The sequence below is a fragment of the Lissotriton helveticus genome, chromosome 5_1 (genome assembly GCF_964261635.1).
Source record: "Lissotriton helveticus chromosome 5_1, aLisHel1.1, whole genome shotgun sequence".
Lineage (NCBI taxonomy): Eukaryota > Metazoa > Chordata > Amphibia > Caudata > Salamandridae > Lissotriton > Lissotriton helveticus.
In genome coordinates this window covers 1,377,579,950-1,377,588,314 of record NC_136065.1, presented here as the reverse complement: position 1 = coordinate 1,377,588,314, position 8,365 = coordinate 1,377,579,950, and positions in this window count along the sequence as shown.

Here is an 8,365-nt window from a genome sequence, read left to right as displayed (position 1 = left end):
GACAATCCTTTGCAGGTGAGCCCACCACCACTGGGAAGGAGGAGCTTGAAATAAATTGCTGTGAAGGTGCTTGCACTGCTTACGGACTAAGGCATTAGAGAAAGGCACAAGCCGAAACTGGTCATGCCATTGTTCCTGAATAAAATACCTGCTAAAGCCCCGCTGTGTCCCCGGTTATCTTCTTAACGGAGGAGAGAGTGAGTTTATATTAAGCGCGGTTCCAGTGACGCGCACGAGGGACCCTTTCATCAAGTGGCCGTGGAGACATTGGAATATAACTTATGTGCTACCAAGGAGTCTGATAAATCCACGGCCCGCCATTGAAACTTCCGAAGCATTGAAAGCAGCTGAATAACATCGGTCATAGATGGTGCGGAGAGATGCCGATACCAGATCTGTGCCTTCAGGTGTGTAACCTCGGAAGTTATGGCAGAGAGTTCGGGACTTTAGCGGCCACAAGTTTTGTTTTAATAATGTGAAGCCCCATCACCCTGCATTTGGACTGCCAGCACGCTGCATTTTGGGACTGGTAGTCCCCAACACTTATGCGAGGAGAGAGAATCCTTTGCAGGTGAGCCCACCACCACTTGGAAGGAGAAACTTGAAATAAATTGGTGTGAAGGTGCTTGCACTGCTTACAGACTAAGGCATTTGAGAAAGGCACAAGCCAAAACGGGTCATGCCATTGTTCCTGAATAAAATACCTGCTAAAGCCCCGCTGTGCCCCCGGTTATCTTCTTAACGGAGGAGAGTGTGAGTTTATATTATGCACGGTTCCAGTGACGCGCACGAGGGACCCTTTCATCAAGTGGCCGTGGAGACATTTGAATATAACTGATGTGCTACCGAGGAGTCGGATAAATCCACGGCCCGCCATTGAAACTTCCGAGGCATTGAAAGCAGCTGAATAACATCGGTCATAGATGGTGCGGAGAGACGCCGATACCAGATCTGTGCCTTCAGGTGTGTAACCTCGGAAGTTATGGGAGAGAGTTCGGGCTTAAGCGGCCACAAGTTTTGTTTTAATAATGTGAAGCCCCATCACCCTGCATTTGGACTGCCAGCACACTGCATTTTGGGACTGGTAGTCCCCAACACTTATGCAAGCAGAGACAATCCTTTGCAGGTGAGCCCACCACCACTTGGAAGGAGGAACTTGAAATAAATTGGTGTGAAGGTGCTTGCACTGCTTACAGACTAAGGCATTTGGGAAAGGCACAAGCCGAAACCGGTCATGCCATTGTTACTGAATAAAATACCTGCTAAAGCCCCGCTGTGCCCCCGGTTATCTTCTTAACGGAGGAGAGAGTGAGTTTATATTATGCACGGTTCCAGTGACGCGCACGAGGGACCCTTTCATCAATTGGCCGTGGAGACATTTGAATATAACTGATGTGCTACCAAGGAGTCGGATAAATCCACGGCCCGCCATTGAAACTTCCGAGGCATTGAAAGCAGCTGAATAACATCGGTCATAGATGGTGCGGAGAGACGCCGATACCAGATCTGTGCCTTCAGGTGTGTAACCTCGGAAGTTATGGGAGAGAGTTCGGGTTTAGCGGCCACAAGTTTTGTTTTAATAATGTGAAGCCCCATCACCCTGCATTTGGACTGCCTGCACACTGCATTTTGGGACTGGTAGTCCCCAACACTTATGCAAGCAGAGACAATCCTTTGCAGGTGAGCCCACCACCACTGGGAAGGAGGAGCTTGAAATAAATTGGTGTGAAGGTGCTTGCACTGCTTACGGACTAAGGCATTTGAGAAAGGCACAATCCGAAACCGGTCATGCCTTTGTTCCTGAATAAAATACCTGCTAAAGCCCCGCTGTGTCCCCGGTTATCTTCTTAACGGAGGAGAGAGTGAGTTTATATTAAGTGCGGTTCCAGTGACGCGCACGAGGGACCCTTTCATCAAGTGGCCGTGGAGACATTGGAATATAACTGATGTGCTACCGAGGAGTCTGATAAATCCACGGCCCGCCATTGAAACTTCCGAGGCATTGAAAGTAGCTGAATAACATCGGTCATAGATGGTGCGGAGAGACGCCGATTCCAGATCTGTGCCTTCAGGTGTGTAACCTCGGAAGTTATGGCAGAGAGTTCGAGACTTTAGCGGCCACAAGTTTTGTTTTAATAATGTGAAGCCCCATCACCCTGCATTTGGACTGCCAGCACGCTGCATTTTGGGACTGGTAGTCCCCAACACTTATGCGAGCAGAGACAATCCTTTGCAGGTGAGCCCACCACCACTTGGAAGGAGGAGCTTGAAATAAATTGGTGTGAAGGTGCTTGCACTGCTTACGGACTAAGGCATTTGAGAAAGGCACAAGCCGAAACCGGTCATGCCATTGTTCCTGAATAAAATACCTGCTAAAGCCCCGCTGTGTTCCCGGTTATCTTCTTAACGGAGGAGAGAGTGAGTTTATATTAAGCGCGGTTCCAGTGACGCGCACGAGGGACCCTTTCATCAAGTGGCTTTGGAGACATTGGAATATAACTGATGTGCTACCGAGGAGTCTGATAAATCCACGGCCCGCCATTGAAACTTCCGAGGCATTGAAAGCAGCTGAATAACATCGGTCATAGATGGTGCGGAGAGACGCCGATACCAGATCTGTGCCTTCAGGTGTGTAACCTCGGAAGTTATGGGAGAGATTTCGGGACTTTAGCGGCCACAAGTTTTGTTTTAATAATGTGAAGCCCAATCACCCTGCATTTGGACTGCCAGCACACTGCATTTTGGGACTGGTAGTCCCCAACACCTATGCAAGCAGAGACAATACTTTGCAGGTGAGCCCACCACCACTGGGAAGGAGGAGCTTGAAATAAATTGGTGTGAAGGTGCTTGCACTGCTTACGGACTAAGGCATTTGAGAAAGGCACAAGCCGAAACGGTCATGCCATTGTTCCTGAATAAAATACCTGCTAAAGCCCCGCTGTGTCCCCGGTTATCTTCATAACGGAGGAGAGAGTGAGTTTATATATATATATATATTACCCAAAGAACGACCGCGGTGGGCCAAACAAGGGCACAGACTCCAGTTAAAGATGCATTAAAGAAATGTTATTGTCTTAGCATGTCAGGATGACGTGCTCCGAACACAAGCCTGTGGTCTTGATCACATAGTGCCCTCTAAGGTGAGAGGCATTCAATTTATAGTGACTTGAGTGACCTTACTATGTTCATAGTGACAAGGCAAAAAACGTTACACTTTTGCAGCATGTAGTAAAACATCTTGTCATGCAGTGATGACTAGGTGCAGCAAAGACATGCAATTTTGGTAGCAGGCATAGAGAAAAGACTACCCCTCTACATGTAGGTGTGGATGGCCATATGTTCTGTACCATCAGTTGATCGCAGCAGATTAGAAGGTAGGCTTGTGTGCTGGCGGTTCCGGCAGCATGGTAAAAGATAAACAAATATGATAAATGAATGCAATGATTGGGTGTGAAGTCTCCCAATTGTTGTCTGATGGAAAACAAAATTAGACGGTATCCCTCATGATTCGTGGGTGTGTGAATACATCCTAGAAACCATGAGTGCCATGTGGCACAATTAAATGTGGGAGGAATCCGGTGGACCATCGTAACTAAGAGGGGAACAATGTATTTAACACATTCATATTTGTAAAAGCGTGTGGAAGCCAATGCCAAAATCTATGTAACAGTCAGCGCGCAACTAATTCAGGCAGGATTTTATTTGATTTGATTTGATTAAAATTTATATTGCGCAGAACAATAACCCGCAGGCATCAAGGCGCCTAACATTAATATCAAATCGTCCAGATCAATCATCCTTACACATAGGCCTTCTGAAAGAGGCGCGTTTTTAAAGCACCGCGGAAAGTCTGTAGGGAGGGTAGGGATCTAAGGTCCAGAGGTAGATCATTCCACCATTTGGGAGCTAAGGTGGAGAAAGCCCTGCCCCCCCATCTGGCTCTTCGCACGCGAGGGACTGACAGAAGCAATTTCCCGGAGGAACGCAAATTCCTTCCCGGGATGTGGTGGGAGATGATAGAACCCACTCCATAGTCACAGTTTCTTGCAATGGCTCTGTATATCATACACAAGACCTTAAAGCGTACTCGGTACTCTACAGGGAGCCAATGCAAAGTTTTTCTAGCCAATGTGGCCGATGAGCGTCTGGGCACATCCAAGACAAATCTAGCCGTGGCATTCTGGACTACCTGCAAGCACTGCAGGAGGGTCTTATTTAGCCCCGCATACAGCGCATTGCAGTAGTCCAGGCGAGAGCCAATGAGCGCGACCGCTACTTGCTTTCTGGACTGCACAGACAAGTATTTCCTGATCCTTCGCAGGGTGTGGATAAGACCCCAGCAGGTGGAAATGGTCCTGCTCACCTGTTTGCCCATATCCAGGGCAGGATCTATCATCACCCCCAGATTTTTTGCGGATGTAGTGGGGGAAGGACACGCTCCAAGCGAGTCAGGCCACCAGCTGGAGGACCAGATGTTTTCGTTCCCACCAAACACCATCACCTCAGTCTTCTCCCCATTCAGTTTGAGAGAGTTCTGTATCATCCAGTGACCAACCGCCTCCATGCATGATCTAAATCTGGAGGCGGTCTGCACATCTGAATGGGAGAGAGAGACGAGTATTTGGGTGTCATCAGCATAGGAAACTACCTCCATCCCGAAAGCTCTTATTAGTCTGGCCAGAGGGGTCACATAGATGTTAAATAGGGTCGGGCTAAGAGCCGACCCTTGTGGGACCCCACATAGCAGAGGACGGGATGGAGATAGAAACTCACCCATCTTGACTCTTTGTACCCTCCCAACAAGGAAGGACGTCAGAAGATCTAGAGCTGCGTCTTTCACCCCCACCTCCCTCAGACGAGATGAAAGAACTGAGGGAGAGAGGGTATCAAAGGCCGCAGTTAGATCTAGCAGGACCAGGAGGGTGGTCTGGCCTTTATCCACTGTCGTGCGGATGTTATCGAGCACGACAGTGAGGGCCGACTCGGTGCTATGTTCCCTCCTGAATCCATGCTGGGAAGAGTCAAGACAGCCCGAGCTTTCCACAAAAGCAGCGAGATGCTTGTTCAGGTGTGCCTCAAGCATCTTCGCCGGGGCGGGTAGCAGCGAAATTGGACGGAAGTTTTTCAAGACCTCCGGATCAAGGGAGGCCTTCTTTAGCAGAGGTTTTATTACTGCTTTCTTCCATTCCGAGGGGAAGGTACCTTCTCTTATTGCTAGATTCATAATTTCTAGCAGAGGTGGTAAGAAGGACTCCCTGCACTGCTTGATGATCTTCAAAGGGCAAGTATCCAGAGGGGAGCCGGATGTGATCTTATTAAGCAGGGCTTCAAGATCCTGCAATTCTAAAGGTGGGAAGAAGTCCAGGGTGGCCAAAGGTGGAGCATCAGAAGCGGACTCATTGGGCTGGGGCGGAACAGTAGACACACTAATACGCGCTCTTTGTTCCTCAAGAGCTAGGTGGATATCCAGTATTTTAGTATGGAAGAATGAGGCAATCCTATCACATAAATCCTGCGAAGGAATAACAGGATCAGGGGTTTGTAAGTCGACTAAAGAGTCTACAATTTTAAAAAGCTCCTTCGGGGAGGAGAGCGAAGTAGTCAGGGTTACAAAATACTCTTGTTTAGCCTGCACAATCTCGGCCTTATACTTCCTGACAAGAAGTTTGTGAGTTTCTTTATTCTTAAAGTCCCAGCTGGAGTGCCAGAGCCTCTCCTTCCTCCTCACTTCTTGCCTGAGGAGTCTAAGGGAGTCGGAAAACCACGGAGCAGAAGGTCTCTTCCTTGCTCGACGTTTGGTCTGTGGGGGAGCTAGCTCATTCATAGCTTCGGTGACAACCTGTTCAAAATGACCAACTGCAGTCTGAACATTGTCTATGCCTTTAATAGAAAGGCTGGCAGTCCAGGGCGCAAAAGAATGGCTATTAATGTCCCTCAGATTTCTAACCGAAACCATTACATGGTTCCCTTTTTTACTTCCATCACTCGAAAGATATTCCAGATGGAATGGGACTGCGAGGTGGTCGGACCAAGAAAGATGAACCGGGTCCTTAGTGGTTAAACGATGGTCATTCGAAAAAATGCCATCCAGCGTATGACCTGCCCGATGGGTGGCCCCACTAACACGCTGCGTAAGCCCACAGGAAGCCAAAGCCTCAATAAGTCCTGAGGTGTCGGAAAGATCCTGTCTTTCTAAATGATAATTAAAATCGCCCAAAATGGAAAAGTTTTCTCGACCAAAATATGGTTCCAAGACTTGGAGAAATTTAGGAGTAAAATCTGTGCGTGGTCCTGGTGGTCGATATAATAAAATTCCATGGAAAAAAGGGCACTGTGCTTCTTTTATAGTACAGGAATTATAAGCTTAGTGCTGGTGCGGAAGAAGGGCCTACATGTTGCTGGAGTTTAATCTTAACATGTTGAGGGCTGAGCCTGATGTATGGAAATCGAGTCAACTGCTAAAAAAGAAGTTGAATAGGTGAGAAAAATGCTCTACAGTGCAGTCACTTATGGGTAAAGTTAAAAATAAGTGCATAATTGTGGGAAAACTAAGTGTTCGTGCAGTGAGATGTGGTGAAGACAAAAATCCAAACAGTCGCTTAAGAAATAGGCGAGATTGGAGCAGTATAGTTAAAAACTGTGTTTGTGGTGGATTAAAAACTGGACATCCAACGTGAAGTCAGCCAACTTCTAAAAATGTCAGATTGGTGAAAGTCACAGAGCGCAGGACTGGAGTGAATAATGTAAATGGACACTATAGAAAGTTGTAAAGGTCTTCACTGATGTTTAATCCTGCCAGGGCCTTAGTGTTGAGTTCTAGTATGTATTTCAACTCCAGTTGTGTCAACAGTTTCTCTCTGTTGCCAGCACGTCTGAGTGGTGGAATGCTATCAATGACGCAGTATTTGAGGTGGTCTAAGTTGTTCTGGTGTGTCTCTTTGAAGTGCCTGGCCACATGGTATGTCGGGTCACTGTTGACAATGGCTCTAATGTGTTGCAAAATTGGTAGGTGCACTTGGAGCTTAGTGCTTCCTACATATTTGAATCCGCAGCTGCAAGTGAGAATGTACACTGAAAATCCTGTTCTGCAGGTGAGTTTCTGTTGTATCATCAGTTTGCTTCTGAATTCTGACGAGATTTGGGTGGTGTTAACTCCAAATCTGAAAGCCCTGCAACTGCTGCACTTGCGAAAACCTTTAGCATTAGTTAACCAATTGGTGGTATTGGTTATTTCAGGGCTGTTCCTGACTATAGTGTCATGCATGGACCAGGCTCTCCTGTAAGTGATGTCAGGCCTAGCGGCACCCATGGATCCTAGTGTGGAATTGGTTTTGATAATGTCCCAGTGTTTGTTGAAAATCGATTTGAGTGCGCTTGAGTCATGATGAGGCGTGTGGTTTTATATATATATATATATTCCATTGGTAAATTTCGCCAATCCTCCAGCCTCAAAAATGACGGCGAGCGAGGGAGCGACCCCTCTAATATTTTGTAGGTGCTGATTTCATGCAAAAAAGCCAAGCTCAAGCCCAAATTCTTATAGCGTGGTATTTATTACAACAAAAGCGTCAAAAAACCACCCGCGCGTTTCGGTGCAGCCGCACCTTGGTCACGGGTAAATCTGTTTTGTGAATACCTCCATTATCTAGTGTTTAAACATCAACATAAAAGTAGGACTACCTGTCCCAACACTGCTGCTTTAGCATAAACAACGGCAGACATATTTAAATGGTCACCGACATTCATCTGAATAGTACAACACACACTGTGGTTATTTCGTAACACAACTTTACACAGGTTATTAGTGGAACTGTTACTTCACAGTCTATCTACTGCCTCCCATGAATTAACATGGTATATTTTTAGAACAAGTGTTCATCACAGTTAAATGCAGCTGCAATTAAGCCCCTGTGGGCATATCGACCTTCTAAAGTTCATTCCGCCCCAGTGGGCGTATTGCTGCAAAGGAAAAGGAATAGTTACAATTTTGCCCCAGTGGGCTACAAATTCCTGTTACATATAAAGTGTAACTGAACCATGTTTCTAAATAAAGAGCATTCGGTGTATTTCATGCAGTTGCCGTTGAGTTTTCATTCCAGTAGTGTGCGGACTACACTGTCTCCTATAAAAAATAAATAAAAAATTTGCAATCACTATAGTGTTTGGTCCATATTAAAACCAATACTTCACATCGTACACAGAATTATGTTACATCTTAATAATGTCATGCGTAAACTTCTAGACTCCTCCTAACCCAGATGTACTTCCATCTCCTCATCCTTATTAAGACCATTCGGTTGTACTGTGTCATACCTGTTAAGAATATTCGGTTGTACTGTGTCATACCTGATTATAAATCTAGACT